The following is a 22,771-nucleotide window of genomic DNA, read 5'->3' as shown; positions in this document are numbered from 1 at the left end:
AACCTACAATGGTAGAAACATTAGATTGGCAACAGACCTATCCACAGAGACCTGGAAGGCCAGAAAGGACTGACATGATATATTCAGAGCACTAAATGAGAAAAATATGCAGCCAAGAATACTATATCCAGCCAGGCTGTCATTGAAAATAGAAGGAGAGATAAAAAACTTCCAGGACAAACAAAAACAAAAAGAAATTGCAAACACAAAACCAGCCCTACAAGAAATATTGAAAGGGGTCCTCTAAGCAAAGAGAGAGCCTAAAAGCAAATTTAACCAGAAAGGAACACAGACAATATACAGTAACAGTCACCTTACAGGCAATACAATGACACTAAATTCATATCTTTCAATAGTTACCCTGAATGTAAATGGGCTAAATGCCCCAATCAAAAGACACAGAGTATCAGATTGGATTAAAAAACAAGACGCATCAATATGCTGTCTGCAAGAGACTCATTTTAGACCCAAAGACACCTCCAGATTGAAAGTGAGAGGGTAGAAAATCATTTACCATGCTAATGGACACCAAAAGAAAGCTGGGGTGGCAATCCTTATATCAGACAAATTAGCTTTTAAACCAAAGACTATAATAAGAAATGAGGAAGGGCACTATATCATTCTTACAGGGTCTATCCAACAAGAAGATCTAACAATTGTAAATATCTATGCCCCTAACATGGGAGCAGCCAATTACACAAGCCAATTAATAACAAAAACAAAGAAACACATCGACGACAATACAATAATAGTAAGGGATATTAACACCCCCCTCACTGAAATGGACAGATCATCTAGTCAAAATATCAACAAGAAAATGAGGACTTTAAATGACACACTGGACCAAATGGACTTCACTGATATATTCAGAAAATTCAATCCCAAAATAACAGAATACACATTCTTCTCTAGTGACCATGGAACATTTCCAGAATAGATCACATCTTAGGTCACAAATCTGGTCTCAACTGGTACCAAAAGATTGGGATCATTCTCTGCCTATTTTCAGACCACAATGCTTTGAAACTAGAACTCAATCACAAGAGGAAAGTCAGAAAGAACTCAAATACATGGAGGCTAAAGAGCATCCTACTAAAGAATGAATGGGTCAACCAGGAAATTAAAGAAGAATTAAAAAAATACATGGAAATAAATGAAAATGAAAGCACAACTGTTCAAAATCTTTGGGATGCAAAAAAGGCAGTCCTGAGAGGAAAGTATATAGCAATACAAGCCTTTCTCAAGAAACAAGAAAGGTCTCAAATACACAATCTACCCCTACACCTGAAGTAGCTGGAGAAAGAATAGAAAATAAAGCCTAAACCCAGCAGGAGAAGAGAAATCATAAAGATGAGAGCAGAAATCAATGAAACAGAAACCAAAAGAACAGTAGAACAGATCAACGAAACTAGGAGCTGCTTCTTTGAAAGAATTAATAAGATTGATAAAGCCCTGTCCAGATGTATCAAAAAGAAAATAGAAAGGACCCATATAAATACAATAATGAATGAAAGAAGAGAGATCACAACCAACGTCAAAGAACTATATGCCAGCAAATTAGACAATCTGGAAGAAATGGATGCATTCCTAGAGATGTATAAACTACCAAAATTGAACCAGGAAGAAATAGAAAACCTGAACAGACCTATAACCAATAAGGAAATTGAAGCAGTAATCAAAAATCTCCCAACAAACAAGAGCCCAAGGCCAGATGGCTTCCCAGGGGAATTCTACCAAACATTTAAAGAAGAATTAATACCTATTCTTCTGAAACTGTTCCAAAAGTTAGAAATGGAAGGAAAACTTCCAAACTTACTTAATGTGGCCAGCATTACCTTGATCCCAAAATCAAACAAAGACCCCATCAAAAAGGAGAATTAAAAACAAATATCCCTGATGAACATGGATGCAAAAATTCTCACCAAATTACTAGCCAATAGGATCCAACAGTACATTAAAAGGATTATTCACCACAACCAAGTGAAACTTATTCCTGGGCTGCAAGGTTGGTTCAACATCTGCACATCAATCAATGTGATACAATACATTAATAAAAGAAAGAACAAGAACCATATGATCCTCTCAATAGATGCAGAAAAAGCATTTGACAAAGTACCACACCCTTTAATTAAAACTCTTCAGAGTGTAGGGATAGAGGGTACATACCTCAATATCATAAATGCCATCTATGAAAAACCCACAGCAAATATCATTCTGAATGGGGAAAAACTGAGAGCTTTCCCCCTAAGTTCAGGAACATGGCAGGGATATCCACTATCACCAGTGCTATTCAACATACTACTAGAAGTCCTAGCCACAACAATCAGACAACAAAAAGAAATAAAAGGCATCCGAATCAGCAAAGAAAGTCAAACGCTCACTCTCTGCAGATGATATGATACTTTATGTGGAAACCCCAAAAGACTCCACCCCAAAACTGCTAGAACTCACACAGGAATTCAGTAAAGTGGCAGGATATAAAATCAATGCACAGAAATCAGTGACATTCCCATACACCAACAACAAGACAGAAGAAAGGGAAATTAAGGAGCCGAACCCATTTACAATTACACCCAAAACCATAAGATACCTAGGAATAAATCTAACCAAAGAGGCAAAGGATCTGTACTCAGAAAACTATAAAATACTCATGAAAGAAATTGAGGAAGACACAAAGAAATCAAAAAATGTTCCATGCTTGTGGATTGGAAAAACAAATATCGTGAAGATGTCAATGCTACCTAGAGCAATCTATACATTTAATGCAATCCCTATCAAAATATCATCTACTTTTTTCAAAGAAATGGAACAAGTAACCCTAAAATTTGTATGGAACCAGAAAAGACCCTGAATAGCCAGAGGAATGTTGAAAAAGAAAAGCAAAGCTGGTGGCATCACAGTTCTGGACTTCAAGCTCTATTACAAAGCTGTCATCATCAAGACAATATGGTCCTGGGACAAAAACAGACACATAGATCAATGGAACAGAATAGAGAGCCCAAAAATGGACCCTCAACTCTATGGTCAACTCTTCTTTGACAAAGCAGGAAAGAATGTCCAATGGAACAAAGACAGTCTCTTCAACAAATGGTGTTGGGAAAATTGGATAGCCACATGCAGAAGAATGAAACTGGACCATTTCCTTACACCACACACAAAAATAGACTCCACATGGTTGAAACACCTAAATGTGAGACAGGAGTCCATCAAAATCCTAAAGGAGAACACAGACAGCAACCTCTTTGACCTCAGCCGCAGCAACTTCTTCCTAGAAACATCGCCAAAGGCAAGGGAAGCAAGGGCAAAAATGAACTATTGGGACCTCACCAAGATAAAAAGCTTTTGCACAGCAAAAGAAACAGTCAACAAAACCAAAAGACAACCGACAGAATGGGAGAAGATATTTGCAAATGACATATCAGATAAAGGGCTAGTATCCAAAATCTATAAAGAACTCATCAAACTCAACACCCAAAGAACAAAGAATCCAATCAAGAAATGGGCAGAAGACATGAACAGACATTTTTCCAAAGAAGACATCCAAATGGCCAACAGACACATGAAAAAGTGCTCAACATCGCTCTGCATCAGGGAAATCCAAATCAAAACCTCAATGAGATACCACCTCACACCAGTCAGAATGGTAAAATTAACAAGTCAGGAAATGACAGATGTTGGCAGGGATGTGGAGAAAGGGGAACCCTCCTACACTCTTGGTGCGAATGCAAGCTGGTGCAACCACTCTGGAATACAGTACAGAAGTTCCTCAAAAAGTTGAAAATAGAGCTACCATATGATCCAGCAATTGCACTACTGGGTATTTACCCCAAAGATTCAAATGTAGTGATCCGAAGGGGTATGTGCACCCCGATGTTTATAGCAGCACTGTTCACAATAGCCAAACTATGGACAGAGCCACGATGTCCATCGACAGATGAATGGATAAAGAAGATGTGGTATATATATACAATGGAATGTTATGCAGCCATCAAAAAAAAAAAAAAATGAAATCTTGCCATGTTCACCATGGATGGAAGTAGAGGGTACTATGCTAAGCAAAGTAAGTCAATCAGAGAAAGACATGTATCATATGATCTCATTGATATGAGGAATTCTTAATCTGAGGAAACAAACTAAGGGTTCCTGGAGTGGTTGGGGTGGGAGGGATGGGGTGGCTGGGTGATAGACATTGGGGAGGTTATGTGCTACGGTGAGTGCTTTGAATTGTGTAAGACTGATGAATCACAGACCTGTACTTCTGAAACAAATAATACATTGTATGTTAAAAAAAAAAAAAGAAGAAGAAGATAGTAGGAAGGGAAAAATTAAGGGGGGACATCGGAGGGGGAGACGAACCATGAGAGACTATGGACTCTGAGAAACAAACTGAGGGTTCTAGAGGGGAGGTGGGTGGGAGGATGGGTTAGCCTGGTGATGGGTATTAAAGAGGGCAGATACTGAATGGAGCACTGGGTGTTATACGCAAACAATGAATCATGGAATACTACATCAAAAACTAATGATGTAATGTATGGTGATTAACATAACATAATAAAATAAAATTAAAAAAACAACAACCCATGGTACCATAACAATGTGAAAATGTCTTGTCAGATTTCTGGAAGGAAACTCTATATCCTAGCTTAATCACAAAGACACCGGAAATGCAACTTGCTCATTGTCCTTCTGTACACAGTAGCCTCTCAGAGAGAGACAGCAAGAGAGAGAGAGAGAGAAAAGACCTAGAAGCTGAAGCCTCAAAAGCCAGCCACCCAGACAACCCACAGAGGTGATGAATGCGCTATCAAGGAAATGAATAAACAGTAACTCTGCCATCACATTCAATACTTTATTTTGATCAAATAAATGTCATTATTGAGATACTTCATTTGAGAATCATTGAATTGGAGAGGACCTAGAGATGTTATTAATAAGAGTAGCTAATATTCATTCAATGTTATCTAAGGGCTTGGCGATTTATATTGATTGCCGTATATAGTCCTCATAACAACCCTATGAGGTAGTGAAATAAGTCCCATTGTTACAGATAGTCACTGATGCAAAGAATGCAAAGAGAGAAGTAGCGTGCTCAGCATCTCATAACTATGAAATAGAATGAAGATTTGAACCTAGACAGTATAGTTCCTACACTATAATTAATTCCTTTACCATACAGATAGAGACAACAACGTAAGGAAAGCTACAATTTGTTGAATTCTTAACCCAGTCTCTATATAAGTGGCATACATTTATTATGTTGTTTACATACCAAAATAACACTATAAATCTGAACCTGAACACCTGGAAGGGGAATAATTGTGAAAAGTAATTCAGTTAAACCCAAAGAATCCCAGAAATGTTCAAAATTTGTGTACTATGTTCTATGGAAAATTTAGATAAGCTTAAATGTGGGTTTGACCCCCATATTCCCTCTCCCACCCCATGAAGAAGTAACTAGCTAATTTTTCCCCTGCTCCTATAAGAAACCAGAATTTATTCTTTCAAGAAATGTAACCAGAGAGGTCTTGAAAGCAGTCACCATGTTTGGTAGAAGTTGAGGGTAAGACACTGAAAATGCAGATTACATAGAACTCTGCATAGTGAATGGGGAAAACCCAAGTGTCATTCTTTATTTCCAAACACCAACAAAATAGAAGATATAAGATAGTTTTACTCATATGTGTGGACCTTCCCTAGGTTAGCTGGACACTTCTCACTCTATATGTAGTCTCAGGACCTCTCTATGTGGTCTATTTCATGGCATATATTCAAGGATCCGCGAGACTAAGGCAAAAGCTTACAGTGCTCTTATATGAGAGGTGTAGACTGCCAAAGCATCACTTCCCCCATGCTCCATTAGTCAAAGCAGTCACAAGTCAGCCCTGGTACAAGAGGACAAAGTGAATGAATAAGGAAAAAATGGTGAGACTCTTCAGGCATAGCTCTATGAGTACAGTCCTTTCAATCTAAAGACCTAGAAACCAAACACAAAGTTACATGCCCCCTATACACCCCATATACAGTGTCGGAACAGAGAGAAAATAACTATCACAGATGCTCCTGTTTTAAAAAAAGGGATTAAGGGAAGCCTGGGTGGCTCAGTCATTAAGCGTCTGCCTTCGGCTCAGGTCATGATCCCGGGATCCTGGGATCGAGCCCCACATCAGGCTCCCTGCTCCGCTGGAAGCCTGCTTCTCCCTCTCCCACTCCCCCTGCTTGTGTTCCCTCTCTCTCACTGTGTCTCTGTCAAATAAATAAATAAAATCTTAAAAAAATAATAAAATAAAAAGAAGGGATTAAGACTCATGTTGCAGTCACTACTCTAGAGAAATTTTGAAACTAACTAGACACATGTTGCTAGTTCTTATATTCCATCCCAGTCCTGCTTCTTGGGAAAATTTTCCATGGCTCTTGACTCTGCCCTCTGGGTTTTTCGTTCCATCATGAATTATCTTTCCTTTTCCATAAGAAAGAAACTAGATAGCATATGTCCTAGTCTGATTCCTGCTGAGAGATTAGAGGCTCTGACAGCTCTTATTCTGAGCTCTTTCTGACTCTTTTCACACTAAATTGGTAATATGTACACCATTTAAATTATTTTTAAAACTTCATGGGTTTCTTTTGAATCTTATTAGGGCCCACTACATTTGATGATATTCATATCTATAAATCTTTCTTACAAAGGCTCTCCCATACTTTTGCTTGACTGTGAGATTGCTGTGGGACAACATGACTAAAATTCTTCAGAGTCCTCCTACCTAGCAAAGAGAGTCTACAAGATTCCAAGAGGATCAAGGCAAAACTATCAGTCTTCCTAAAGGCTACTTTCAGAACTAGCACAGCATCGCTTCTGCTACATTCCAGTGATCAAAGCAGTTACAGGTTAGTACATATTCAAGGCGAGGGAAATAGATCCTACCTCTCAAAAGGAAGGGGTGACACTGATAATGCAGTCAGCTCTAAACTACCACAATTATTTAAGAGACAATAGGGAGAGAACAGAGATCTGGATGTAAGAGAGCTAAATATCCATCAACTACCATGATACAGAGTCAGTAGATAACATTCACAATTAATCAATGAAGAAAGAAAAGAATCACAATTAATCAATGAAGAAAGAAAAGTATAAACATGTTATTTAGAGTTTTGGAGATAAATACCAGAAATAATGGCTTTAAGAGCTGAAAGTAGGTACCGGGAGGGAAAGGATTTGTGGGTGGGAAGAAAAGGACAAAGCTCCTGCTGTATTTCACTTATACCTTTTTTTCATAATATCTAATTATTTTCACAATGCATATGAATTTCTTGGCAAAAATAAAAATTAATCCCAAAAAGAATAGTTCCCATTTTTTTTCCAAGCATGGTGGAAATTATATTGTATCAATCTAAAATGCAGTTTAATGAATTTGGCATCTTGTTATTATTCTGAAGTAACAAAACAATTCACCAGAAACCTCTCTTTAGCATCTCTGCCCAGTAAGTTGAAAAAATTAAAAAATAAAAATTGGAAGAGTCAATAACATAATTTATAGAAGAAAAAATGAATGAGACCATAAGTGCACATATCCCCTTTCTTCAACCAACATTTTTTATGCTTCAAAAGTGTGTTAAAGTGCATTCCAATTTTATAATTGAACTCCAAAATAGAATCCTTGGTAATATTTGTGTGGTGCTGTGCCTTTGATTAATGACTCTCCTATACATATTTTTTTCTCACCCTCATAACACTTGTGTGACTTTCATTGACCAGGCATCATTATTCTCTTCATTTTCCAAAGGAAGAAAGTAAAGTCCAGATGAGTTAAGTTCATCATCTAAGGTCATATGGTCATCCAAGGTCATATGATTATTTAATGTCAGAGCTAGTTTTCCAGTTGCAAACCCTGACTTCTTTCATCTCTCTGGCCTGCCAGACTTTGAAAGACCATATCCAGAATGGCACAGGGAACCAGTACGCTGAACATCCATCTGGGTGTGGAAAGTAGCATCACACTTGGGCATTTTACCAGAACGAGTACAGCCCTGACATACACAGTAGTAGCAGTAGTATTTATTTACTATGTCTACATCAAGGGAAAAAAAAAAAAAAAACACAGTGTCTTTCTTGCTAAACACAATGAACAGAAAAGGATTCCAATTCAGTAACATTTCAATGAGAGTGTTGAAAGTCTCCCTCTATTAGTAGAGGAACATTATCCAGAACACTTCCTTCTAAACAGTGCCAAAGCATATGTAATTTGAACTTAGCCAACAGTTCAAAGCCCAGTTTGAGGAAACTCTGACAGGATTTTTAATAGGAATGAAAATGTGTGATCTGTGTTAAGTTTCAGAGACACGTTTCACAACACAGGGGACTCAACTACTCCCCTTGGATGGACTGATTCCAAAATCCCACATTTACTTTCTTAGCAGACTCAGTCCATGGACCTGCAACTTGGCTTTGAGGAACAGGATTGCCGTCTTGTATAGCTGGTGAGCCATTGGGAGGTGTGAATTCCAAGCTTGGCCATGAGTTATCTGTGTACCCAGGAGCATATTGCACCTCTGGGTCTCAGCACTCTCTTTTTTTTTTTTTTTTTTTTTTAAAGATTTTATTTGTTTATTTGAGACAGAGAAAATGAGATACAGAGAGCATGAGAGGGAGGAGGGTCAGAGGGAGAAGCAGACTCCCTGCCGAGCAGGGAGCCCGATGCGGGACTCGATCCAGGGACTCCAGGATCATGACCCGAGCCGAAGGCAGTCGCCCAACCAACTGAGCCACCCAGGCGCCCTCAGCACTCTCTTTTGAAGGTTGATTGAATGCCATTTTCCAGAGTGTGCATCCATTACCACTGAGTGTATTTGGAATTTTAAATTGTGATAGTCATCTGGTTGTTTTAGTACAATCAAAAAACAAAGTATCTTATCTGCTTTGAGATTTTATAGATTTTATTGCTTTGGAGAGACTACAGTAGATATTTAAATTGTTGTCAACTTACATATCACTCAACTTACAAGGGGAAAAACTAAATAATAATACTATAAGCATATATAAATGTAAAATTCTTAGAGATGAGGAATAAATGGAAAACACTGGACCAGAAGAGTCATTTCTGCTTGAAAAGTATTATGAAAAGTTTTTTTCTCCCTTTAAAAGTCAAGAAAATAACAATAAAATGAGTAAATATCTTCTACATTAATAAAAACACTAATAACAGCTACTTTACAATAACACTGCAAGGAAGGAACTAGTATTTTCCTTATTTAAGAAATAAACAGCAGTTCAGAAAAACTGAATAATTGTATGCCCAAGAAGTACACAACTAACATGCAGTGTGCTAAGATTCCAAGTAGGTTCCTGATAACCGTTAAGCCCATGGCATTCCACAAGCTGTGGCCGAAGATGGCAGATGAGAAATGGACAGGCAGGATTCCACCTGGCAACTGGAAGCTGCCAGATTTTCTTCTTGTGGGATTTTGAGCATGTTGTTGAACATGTGCCTTGGTTTCCACATTTGTAAAATAGGGTTAATAACAATAAATGAGGAGATGTTGGTCAAAGGGCAGAACGTTTCAGTTACGGAAGGTGATTAGCTCTGGAGATACAGTGCATAGCCTGATGACTGTAGTTAATAATACTGGGTTGGATAGTTAAGTATTCTAAGACAGTAGTTCTTAAGTATTCTTTTTTATTTTTTTAAGGATTTTATTTATTTATTTATTTATTTATTTATTTATTTATTTATTTATTTGAGAGAGAGAGAGAGCACGAGCAGGGGAGAGGTATTGAGGGAGAGGAAGAAGCAGGCTCCCAGCTGAGCAGGGAGCCCAATGTGGGGTTGGATCCCAGGACCTGGCATCATGACCTGAGCTGAAGGCAGACACTTAATGGACTGAGCCACCCAGGCTCCCCCATTCGTAAGTGTTCTGACCCCATATTTCAAAATGGTAGCTATGTAAAGTGATGGATATGTTAATTAGCTTGGTTGTGGTAATCATTTCACAATGTATATGTGTGGCAAAACATCACATTGCAAACCTTAAAAAAAAAAAAATCCAATGTCTTGGGACTTTTCCAGTATGAAAGTCAAAAATGAAATAATAAATAAATAAATAAATAAATAAATTTCATCTAAACAATATAAATATAAAATAAATAAGAATATCCTTAAATAAAAATATAAATTAAGATAAAATATAAAATATAAAAATATAAAACAAGACATCCCTGGTGAGCATTTAGTATGTTTTTACACATAATAAGCTATTAATGTCTAGCCATGGTTGCTGTTATTGTGATGCTCTCTTTATAATTGAACTCCAAACCAACACTTTTGGTAATAATTGTGCAGGGCTGTGTCCTTTACAGATGATTTTCCTACACATATTTTTATTTGCATATTTTAAGCATCCAGTTTACATGTCTCACGTTCCCCCTGGATCACTTTGTGTTTCACATTGTTCTTTGGACTTTAAAATGCCTTGAAAGTGGGTGCCTGGGTGGCTCAGTTGTTTAGGCGACTGCCTTCGGCTCAGGTCATGATCCCGGAGTCCCGAGATCGAGTCCCGCATCGGGCTCCCTGCTTGGCAGGGAGTCTGCTTCTCCCTCTGACCCTCCTCCCTCTCATGCTCTCTGTCTCTCATTCTTTCTCTCTCAAATAAATAAATAAAATCTTTAAAAAAAAAAATACATCATTGAAGGGCGCCTGGGTGGCTCAGTCTGCTAATGGTCCGACTCTTGATTTCAGCTCAGGTCATGATCTCAGGGTCCTGATATTGAGCCCCCTGTTGGGCTCCACCCTCAGCTCGGAGTCTGCATGGGATCCTCTCCTTCCCCCTCTGCCCCTCCCCCTGGCTGCTCTCTCTTTCTCTAAAATACATACAAAAATACATACATACATACATGCATACATACATACATACTACATCATTGACCAGGTTATGCAATTGTTCACCCACGTCTAGGAGCTAGAGACTCCAAGTGGTAAAAGATCTGGAAGAGGGCGCCTGGGTGGCTCAGTTGGTTAAGCGACTGCCTTCGGCTCAGGTCAGGATCCCGGAGTCCCGGGATCGAGTCCCGCATCGGGCTCCCTGCTCGGCAGGGAGTCTGCTTCTCCCTCTGACCCTCCCCCACTCATGTACTCTCTCTCTCTCTCATTCTCGCTCTCTCAAATAAATAAATCCTTAAAAAAAATAAAAATAAATAAAAATAAATAAAATGCCTTGAAAGCTTCAAACTTCATTTTTCTTAGGCTAGCTGTTTCCATCTTTTTCTCCCTCTTTCCCATGAGTGGCAGAGTTCTGAAAGATGATGTCATGAGGGGTGATAGCTCTCCTGTGTTGTGTGCCAGTTCTGCCCCAGTGCCTAACGTAAGTTATCTGAAACAACTTTCACAGTGACATTTGATGTGGTTGTCTGAGTCAATACTACAGGTAAGGAACTTGGGGTGTAAAGAGGTAAAGTGACTGGCCCACTCTTACGGATGAAATATGGTGGGGCTAGGATTCACGCCCACTCCCACATGGCTCCACACTGCAGAGCTTCAGTTGGCACAGCACATGGCCCACTCATGACTCACTAGGACTTCAAATTCTGGTGGTTTTAGACTTTCCAAGGATTTACTCAGGGGCTGTCAAGTTTGTTTGCAGATGATTCCTGCAAAACTTCTGTCTTTTTACCAAGACAGTTTTAATTTGAGGCCCTAGGAACACTCCTTCTAACTTGAAACATACATCTGGCAAAGCATTCTTCTAGGACATCATCTGGGCAAAAGAAGATGTTTCATATTTGCTTTGCTTCAAAATGCTGTTCTTATTTCAGATAAACACACATTCCTTTTGACTAGCTTAATTTTTTTTTTTCTGATTGAGATTTGATGTCTGGTATTGTTTGTTTATGTATTAAGTTTCTGTGATGATCATAAATTGTCAGCAAGGAACTTCAAAATCTCTGAGTCTTGTTCCACACTACTATGTTGAGTCAAAATCTCAGATTTTAGAGGAGGATGCACTTCAGTAGGGACCAAGACTCCCTGTACTCCTCGTAATTGTAAGGCTGTCAAAGAAACCTGCACTGTTGTGGTAACACCAATCCCTGCAACAAAATATCTTACTTGATAGGGTTTTTTTTAGGATTCAGCTCAGTGAAGAAAACTTCCAGGAAAAGAATTCTGAATTATATTTCTGTTTCTATTATGATTTCGCTGGTGATTGAGGCTTCTCAGCTTGCAAAAACATATTATTCAGGCCAATGACACTGATGACAATTTTAACTTACATTGACTGCTAATTTGAAAGGTTTTCCTCCTCCAGAGTTTTGACCTTGAAAGATCAATTGTTATTCTAATTAACACATGGGAGCTATTACATCTTACAGTAAAGGAAGTACCAACTAAGCAGCATACATCTGAGAGTTTAGCACCTCTCATACTGCTCTCTTTTACTGTTGTGAACTTCTCCCAGGAACCTCATTTGTATGTGAATATCCAATGATATTTGCAATGGGGAAACAGGGAAATAATAGAATTGCAATTGAAATACACATACAGGAAAAGTGCAGACAGGGAGAGATTTGGGCACATTATCATTTATGTGCCTACAATATGTGATATTATTTAGTCCTCACATTTACTTTATTTCTATTTATACCTCTCTGCATCTATCTCTCTACCAAACCATTAGACCCTCCTATCTCTACACAAGCCCAGAGTGAAACCTGAGATAAGGTTTAACACATACAAATGCTGATCCTTATTGGGTGTGAACATTTGTGTGATTTTATTCTTATTTTCTCTTGTATAGTTTCTTTTTGTATGTTTTTAATTAAAAATGCATTGTTTTCAAAGTTATTATGCTTAAAATAAATAATAATAATATTCAGTCTTCAGAAGCAGACTCTGAGAAAGTTTAGGGTATAGAAAGTACTGTTGGAAACAATACCTGGGGACCAAACAGGGAAGGCAGAACTAAGTAGAGTAAGCAAGTAAACTGTGATGCAGACCAGAGCCTCAGCAGACCCTTGAGAAGGTGTGGAAATGGCACACCCAAGTTGTCTCATGTGGGGCTAAAGTGACCAGCCCTTTACATTCCTGCCACAGTTGGGTATGCTCCACCCCAGGAAGCTAGGCTCCTTGCAGATGAGGCCATCCTTGGCATTCCTCAAGGCTGAAGCAACAAGTTCTTTTTTTTTTTTCAATTTTATTTTGTTAGTCATCATACAATACATCATTAGTTTTCGATGTAGTGATCCACGATTCATTGTTTTTGTGTAACACCCAGTGCTCCATGCAGTACGTACCCTCCTTAATACCCATCACTGGTCTAACCCACCCCCCCACCTCCCTCCCCTCTTGAAGGGTCATCTGGGTAGTACCAGGGCCTGCCTTATAGGTATATGACCTTTGCACTCACTCAGGGCCCCCCGGGGGCCTTTCTTTGGGTCAATGCTCTGCTGTTGCTGTCCTGAAATTCTTGATAATTAAAAAAATGGATCCCTGCATTTTTGTGCACTGCGCCTTGTAAATTAGCTAAGGTCTCAGATGGCACATCTCTATGTTCACCACAGTTCCTACTCCATGAGAAGCTGATGTAACCTGATAGAGTGGCCCAGCCACCAAAGACAAACTTCCAGGGTTAAACAGCGTTAGTGGATGCTACCCCACAGATGTGCTGATGCAGAATAAAAGTTTTGAGATCATCTGAAATAAAATTAAACTTCTACATAATTTAACTAGTGAGGTTTAAGTAAATGTAACTAGAGATTTTTTATTAGGTAACTGAGTCAAAAATAGAGTATAATGGATTTTTTTCCTCCTTTTTGTTGCAACTTTTTTGTATATTTTATTATGGCAGTGAGTGTTGAGTAGACTCAGTGCTGATGTATTTTATCATTCTTTCCTATCTCCTTTTTCTCTTAGTTTGTAACAAAAGCAGAAATGGAAAAAATTACTAGGACTGAAGGCTCTCCAACTGCAGCCTTTTATTTATAAGTAAAGAAAATGAGACCCTACAAGGACATTGTCCAAAGTCAAACAGCTGCTCAGGGCCAACTTCTGAATTAGAATTCAATTCTCTTGCTTTTAAATAAGGTGTTTTGTTTTGTTTTTTCATTATATTTGAGCTATAATTTCTTCTCTATGTTACATCACCAGTAATCCTGACATTAATTCTCGGAAGAAAGGCATTTTAGTCCATGCTTAATTTCTCAGTAGCTTGGAAAATTTCTAATAAATCAAGTCTAATTTAAAATCTGTATAACAAAAGTGGGACAGCAGATTTATGAGGTGATTCTCCAAGCTGCAAATGCTGTCATTTTCTCTACTGAGATAGTTGTCAGTTGCTGCACCTGGAAGGTTTCATTCCAAATGGTTGCAGTGAATTCACTTCAAGATGCTACCTGTTCCTCTTTGTATGAGCAGAGAGTTGTCAAAACAGGAAGTCCGATTATAATGGGGCCACAGATTCAGCCTGAGGCTGTATTTGCACATCTGGTAACTTTGAATATAACATCCCCAGAGATGAGAACCTTCATAAAAATGTAGAGGGCAGAAACTGATTTTGCCTTTGGAGACAAAATGTGTTGATGGAAAGCTGATGGTTTGAAACAAAGCCAACCTGCAAAATTATGCCAAAAATCATTGCTATTGAGATTGGTTGGAAAATGAAGTATTCAGGCCAATGATTCTTTCCTGGAAGCTAAAATAAATCTGGAACAATGGAATACACTCTGGGGTACAAGCCAGAAGTGGTCATAGAGCTTTGGGTAGCCAATAAGAAGTCACAATAAACTCTGTTTCTAGCATTTCAAGGTACCAGCAATCTCAGATGACATTGATACTGTTTTCCAGGTGTCTTAAACTTGTTTTACCTACGTATTTTGCCTTGGTTCCTCCTGCAGCTTTGCATCATTGCCTCTATCTTCAACAAGGAAAAGAGAGAGAGAGAGAGATGGGGAAGGGGACAGAGAGAGAAATAAAATTAATTCCTGCCTATGAGTAGCATTCTTTCAAAATAACAAAGAATCACATTGATAAATTAGAGTGGTCATCTTGCTTGTGTCCTTAACATTCTTTTACTTTTGGGAATGCATGCCCCTCAATTTTAGCCAATATGTTTAAGGTAGGTTAACCGACCTCCGGAAGTGAGGCCCCATTGACCTGAAAGCACATCATCTGGCCATGCCTCTGACCACAGTGATTGGCTCAGACATTGGTGCATAACCAGCTAGAGCCTCTGACATGCTATGGCTGTTGCAATGAAGTAGTTTTCACCTCTCTTCTCCCGGTGGTGAAAAGACATAAGGCTTAGAGCCATTTTTCTACCATTAGAAGAGCTAGGCTGGTGATGAAGCCAATATAAACAAAGACAGTGTGTCAACTTTACTCAGATTTAAAACAATAAAAATTGTTTAAAAAAAAAGATACATTGGTTGTATTCAACAAGAATGGCAGCTCATGAAGCCATTAATAATCCACTATGCATAGAACAGGAAAATCATTTTTTTGCTGTTTTTCATTAAATGATGTGTTTTCCTATTTATTATGAAAATTAAAATATCGTCAACAATGACTCATAAAAAATAAATACGGGGGGGGGAGGAGCAAGATGGCAGAGGAGTGGGAGACCTAAATTTTGTCTGGTCCCAGGAATTCAGTTAGATAGGGATCAAACCATTCTGAACACCTACGAACTCAACAGGAGATTGAAGAAAAGAATAGCTGCAACTCTCTGAACAGAAAAGTGACCAGTTTCTGGAAGGTAGGACGTGTGGAGAAGTGAATACAAGGCAATATTCAGGAAGATAGATGGCGGTGGAGGGGGCCTCCTTCAGAGGCTACTGGCAAGTGATAGAGCAGCAGAGCACAATATCAGAACTTTTAGAAGTCTGCTCCGCTGAGGGATGTCGCTCCAGTGGCTAAGTGGGGGGTGGAACCCTCACTGGAACAGTGTGGTCTCAGGACCCTCGGGTTCACAGGAAGACCAGGGGTGCCTGAATGAGGCAGAGCTCCCAGGTATCAGAGCGGGGAAGCCGGCTGCAGAGATGGAGCTGAGGAGTGGGCTCTCAGCTCAGGGTTGCCATAAACCATGATCCACAGCACAGTCAGGCCACTGCTCTTCCAGCAGGGACCCAACAAGCGGCAGATCCTCCCCTTCCTCCCCCACAAGGAGCAGCTCGGGAGCACACCGCAGAATCTGCTGGGTTTGGAGACCACACGGGATCATGTGCCAGACATAGAAACGCTCGGTCACAGGCCGGGTGAGCATTGAGTGCAACTGGAGACAGGGGAGACGGGAGTGATTGACTGCTTTTCTCTGGGGGTGCACTGAGGAGTGGGGCCCCAAGATCTTGGCTCCTCTGGGCAGAGATTGGGAGGCCACCATTTTCACTCTCATCCTCCAAAGCTGTAGGGAAAGCTTGCAGGGAACAAAAGCTCCCGGGAGCAAAACCGAGCATTTACTTAGCCCGGCCCATGGCAAGGGCAGCGCAATTCCACCTCTGGCAAAGACATCTGAGAACCACTGCAACAAGCCCCTCCCCCAGAAGATCAGCAAGAACAGCCAGCCAAGACCAAGTATACCGATCAATGAGAATGGCAGAACTCCAGCACTACGAGAATACAGCACATAGGATTCATGGCTTTTTTCTCATGATTCTTTAGTGTTTCAAAGTTAATTTTTTTTAACTTTCTTTTTCTTTTTTCTTTTTTTTTAATTTTTCTTTTTCCCTTTTTCAAAAAACATCTTATCAATCCCTTTTATTAAAAAATCTTTTATATTTTTCATTTTTAGAGTCATATTCTATCCCTTCATACTACTTAACCTTATTTTTGGTATATATATATAAGTTGTTCTCTCTTGAAAATTTTGGCACACAGTCTCTTCTAACAGACCAAAATATACCCTAAATCTCTAGTGTATGGCTTTATTCTAGTCTCCTGCCTGATCACATTCTCTCCCTTTTTTTTTTTAAATCCTCTTCTTTCTTTTTTCAACCAACTTCTTATCTTATCAATTCCTTTTATAAAATCTTTTTAATTTTCATCTTTACAATCATATTCCATTGCTTCATCATATTTACCCTTACTTTTGTACATATATGTTTTTCTTTCTTTAAAATTTTGGGAGGCACTTTCTTCTAACAGACCAAAATACACCCAAATCTATTCTGTGGCACTGATCTATGCACAAGCCTGGTCATATTTGATCATATTCTGGTATTTTTGTTTGTTTTTTTTCTTTTTCTTTTTTCTTTCTTTCCCTTTCTTTTCCCCTGGTTTCATGTCTCTTCTGATTTGTTTAGTGTATATTTTTCCGGGGTCATTTTACCCTGTTAGCATTTTGTTCTCTCATTCATCTATTCTCCTCTGCACAAAATGACAAGATGGAAAAAATCACCTCAAAAAAAAGAACAAGAGGCAGTACCGACTACCAGGGACCTAATCAATATGGACATTAGTAAGATGTTGGACCTAGATTTCAGAATGACAATTTAAAGGATACTAGCTGCACTCGAAAAAAGTATGGAAGATATTAGGGAAACCCTCTCTGGAGAAATAAAGGAACTAAAATTTAAACAAGTCAAAATCAAAGAGGCTATTAATGAGGTGCAGTCAAAAATGGAGGCTTTAACTGCTAGGATAAATGAGGCAGAAGAGAGAATTCGTGATATAGAAGACCAAATGAAAGGGGCGCCTGGGTGGCTCAGTTGGTTAAGCGACTGCCTTCAGCTCAGGTCATGATCCTGGAGTCCCGGGATCGAGTCCCGTATCGGGCTCCCCACTCAGCAAAGAGTCAGCTTCTCCCTCTCCTGCTGCCCCCTCTTGTGCTCTTTCTCTCACTCTCTCTCTCAAATAAATAAATAAAATCTTAAAAAAAAAAAAGAAGACCAAATGATGGAAAATAAAGAAGCTGAGAGAAAGAGAGATAAACAACTACTGGATCACAAGGGCAGAATTCGAGAGATAAGTGATACCATAAGACAAAACAACATTAGAATAATTGGGATCCCAGAAGAAGAAGAAAGAGAGAGAGGGCCAAAAGGTATATTGGAGCAAATTATAGCAGAGAACTTCCCTAACTGGGGAAGGAAACAGGCATCAAAATCCAGGAGGCACAGAGAACCCCACTCAAAATCAATAAAAATAGGTCAACAATCCGACATCTAATAGTAAAACTTACGAGTCTCAGAGACAAAGAGAAAATCCTGAAAGTAGCACTGGATAAACGATCTATAAACTAAAATGGTAGAAATATTAGATTGACAACAGACCTATCCACAGAGACCTGGCAGGCCAGAAAGGACTGGCATGATATATTCAGAGCAGTAAATGAGAAAAATATGCAGCCAAGAATACTATATCCAGCTAGGCTGTTATTGAAAATAGAAGGAGAGGTAAAAAGCTTCCAGGACAAAATAAAAACTAAAGGAATTTGCAAACACGAAACCAGCTCTATAAGAAATATTGAAAGGGGTCCTCTAAGCAAAGAGAGAGCCTAAAAGTAACATAGACCAGAAAGGAACAGAGACAATATACAGTAACAGTCACCTTACAGGCAATACAATGGCACTAAATTCATATCTTTTAACAGTTACCCTGAATGTAAATGAGCTAAACGCCCTAATCAAAAGACACAGGCTATCAGACTGGATTAAAAAACAAGACCCATCGATATGCTGTCTGCAAGAGACTCATTTTAGATGCAAAGACACCCCCAGATTGAAAATGAGGAGGTGAAAAACCTTTTACCAAGTTAATGGACACCAAAAGAAAGGTGGGGTGGCAATCTTTATATCAGACAAATTAGATTTTATTTTTTATTTTTATTTTTTTAAAGATTTTATTTATTTATTTGACAGAGAGAGATACAGCGAGAGAGGGAACACAAGCAGGGGGAGTGGGAGAGGGAGAAGCAGGCTTCCCACAGAGCGGGGAGCCCGATGCGGGGCTCGATCCCAGGACCCCGGAATCATGACCTGAGTTGAAGGCAGATGCTTAAAGACTAAGCCACCCAGGCGCCCCTGGACAAGTTAGATTTTAAACCAAAGACTATAATAAGAGATGAGGAAGGACACTATATCCTACTTAAAGGGTCTATCCAACAAGAAGATCTAACAATTGTAAATATCTATGCCCCTAACATGGTAGCAGCCAATTATATAAGCCAATTAATAACAAAAGCAAAGAAACACATCGACAACAATACAACAATAGTGGGGGACTTTAACACCACCCTCACTGAAATGGACAGATCATCTAAGCAAAAGATCAACAAGGAAATAAGGACTTTAAATGACACCTGGACCAAAAGGACTTCACAGACATATTCAGAACATTCCATCCCAAAGCAACAGAATACACATTCTTCTCTAGTGCCCATGGAACATTCTCCAGAATAGATCACATCCTAGGTCACAAATCAGGTCTCAGCTGGTACCAAAAGATTGGGATCATTCTCTGCATATTTTCAGACCACAATGCTTTGAAACTAGAACTCAATCACAAGAGGAAAGTTGGAAAGAACTCAAATACATGGAGGCTAAAGAGCATCCTACTAAAGAATGAATGGGTTAAACAGGAAATTAAAGAAGAATTTTAAAAAATTCATGGAAACAAATGAAAATGAAAACACAACTGTTCAAAATCTTCAGGATGCAGCAAAGGTAATCGTAAGAGGAAAGTATATAGCAACCGAAGCCTTTCTCAAGAAACAAGAAAGGTCTCAAATACACAACTTAACCCTACACCTAAAGGAGCTTGAGAAAGAACAGCAAATAAAGCCTAAACCCAGCAGGAGAAGAGAAATAATAAAGATCAGAACAGAATCAATGAAATAGAAACCAAAAGCACAGTAGAACAGATCAACGAAACTAGGAGCTGGTTCTTTGAAAGAATTAACAAGATTGATAAACACCTGACCAGACTTATCAAAAAGAAAAGGGAAAGGATGCAAATAAATAAAATCATGAATGGAAGATGAGAGATCACAACCACACCAAAGAAATACAATTATAAGAACATATTATGAGCAACTCTATGCCAGAAAATTAGATAATCTGGATGAAATGGATGCATTCCTAGAGATGTATCAACTACCAAAACTGAAGCAGGAAGAAATAGAAAACCTGAACAGACCTATAACCACTAAGGAAATTGAAGCAGTCATCAAAAATCTCCCAACAAACAAAAGCCTAGGGCAAGATGGCTTCCCAGGGGAATTCCAACAAAAATTTAAAGAAGAATTAATACCTATTCTTCTGAAACTGTTGAAAAAATAGAAATGGAAGGAAAACTTCTAAACTCGTTTTATGAGGCCACCATTACCTTGATCCCAAAACCAGACAAAGACCCCATCCAAAAGGAGAATTACAGACCAATATCCTTGATGAACATGGATGCAAAAATTCTCACCAAAATACTAGCCAATAGGATACAACAGTACATTAAAAGGATTATTCATCACGACCAAGTGGGATTTATCCCTGGGCTGTAATTTTGGTTCAACATCTGCATATCAGTCAATGTGATACAATATATTAATTAAAGAAAGAACAAGAACCATATGATCCTCTCTATAGATGCAGAAAAAGCATTTGACAAAGTACAGCATCCTTTCTTGATCAAAACTCTTCAGAGTATAGGGATATTGAGTACATACCTCAATATCATAAAAGCCATCTATGAAAAACCCACAGCAAATATCATTCTCAATGGGGAAAAACTGAGAGCTTTCCCCCTAAGGTCAGGAACATGGCAGGGATGTCCACTATTACCACTGTTATTCAACATAGTATTAGAAGTCCTAGCCTCAGCAATCAGACAACAAAAAGAAATAAAAGGCATCCAAATTGGCAAAGAAGAAGTCAAACTCTCACTCTTTGCAGATGATATGATACTTTATGGGGAAAACCCAAAAGACTCCATTCCAAAACTGCTAGAACTCATACAGGAATTCAGTAAAGTGGCAGGGTATAAAATCAATGCACAGAAATCAGTGGCATTCTTATAGACCAACAACAAGACAGAAGAAAAGAGAAATTAAGGAGTCAATCCCATTTACAACTGCACCCAAATCCATAAGATACCTAGGAACAAATCTAACCAAAGAGGCAAAGAATCTGTACTCAGAAAACTATCAAATACTCATGAAAGAAATTGAGGAAGGCACAAAGAAATCGAAAAACGTTCCATGCTCATGGATTGGAAGAACAAATATCGTGAAGATGTCAATGCTACCTAGAGCAATCTACACATTCAATGCAATCCTTATCAAAATACCACCCACTTTTTTCAAAGAAATGGAACAAATAATCCTAAAATTTGTATGGAACCAGAGAAGACCCCGAATAGCCAGAGGAATGTTGAAAAAGAAAAACAAAGCTGGTGGCATCACAATTCCTGACTTCAAGCTCTATTACAAAGCTGTCATCATCAAGACAGTATGGTACTGGCACAAAAACAGACACATAGATCAATGGAACAGAATAGAGAGCCCAGAAATGGACCCTCAACTCTATGGTCAACTCTTCTTTGACAAAGCAGGAAAGAATATCCAATGGAAAAAAGAGAGTCTCTTCAACAAATGGTGTTGGGAAAATTGGACAGCCGTATGCAGAAGAATGAAACTGGACCATTTCCTTGCACCACACACAAAAATAGACTCAAAATGGTTGAAACACCTAAATGTGAGACAGGAGTCCGTCGAAATCCTAAAGGAGAACACAGGCAGCAACTTGTTTGACCTCAGCTGCAGCAACTTCTTCCTAGAAACATTGCCAAAGCAAGGGAAGCAAGGGCAAAAATGAACTATTGGGACCTCATCGAGATAAAAAGTTTTTGCACAGCAAAAGAAACAGTCAAGAAAACCAAAAGACAACTGACAGAATGGGAGAAGATATTTGCAAATGACATATCAGATAAAGGGCTAGTATCCAAAATCTATAAAGAACTTATCAAACTCAACACGCAAAGAACAAAGAATCCAATCAAGAAATGGGCAGAAGACATGAACAGACATTTTTCCAAAGAAGACATCCAAATGGCCAAGAGACACATGAAAAAGTGCTCAACATCGCTCTGCATCAGGGAAATCCAAATCAAAACCTGAGTGAGATACCACCTCACACCAGTCAGAATGGTAAAATTAACAAGTCAGGAAATGACAGATGTTGGCGGGGATGTGGACAAAGGGGAACCCTCTTACACTGTTGGTGGGAATGCAAGCTGGTGCAGCCACTCTGGAAAACAGTATGGAGGTTCTTCAAAAAGTTGAAAATAGAGCTACCATATGATCCAGCAATGGCACTACTGGGTATTTACCCCATAGGTACAAATGTAGGGATCTGAAGGGGTATGTGCACGCTGATGTTTATAGCAGCAATGTCCACAATAGCCAAACTGTAGAAAGAGCCATGATGTACATCAACAGATGAATGGATAAAGAAGAAGTGGTACATATATACAATGGAATATTATGCAGCCATCAAAAGGAATGAAATCTTGCCATTTGCAACAACATAAATGGAACTGGAGACTGTTATGCTGACCGAAATAAGTCAATCAGAGAAAGACATGTATCATATGACCTCACTGATATGAGGAATTCTTAATCTCAGGAAACAAACTGAGGTTTGCTGGAGTGGTGAGGTGTGGGAGGGATGGGGTGGCTGGGTGATAGACGCTGGGGAGCGTATGTGCTATGGTGAGCGCTGTGAATTGTGCAAGACTGTTGAATCACAGATCTGTACCTCTGAAACAAATAATACATTATATGTTAAAAAAAAAAAAGAAGAAAA

The sequence above is a fragment of the Neomonachus schauinslandi genome, chromosome 2 (genome assembly GCF_002201575.2).
Source record: "Neomonachus schauinslandi chromosome 2, ASM220157v2, whole genome shotgun sequence".
NCBI lineage: Eukaryota > Metazoa > Chordata > Mammalia > Carnivora > Phocidae > Neomonachus > Neomonachus schauinslandi.
Note: the sequence above shows the minus strand (reverse complement) of the source record.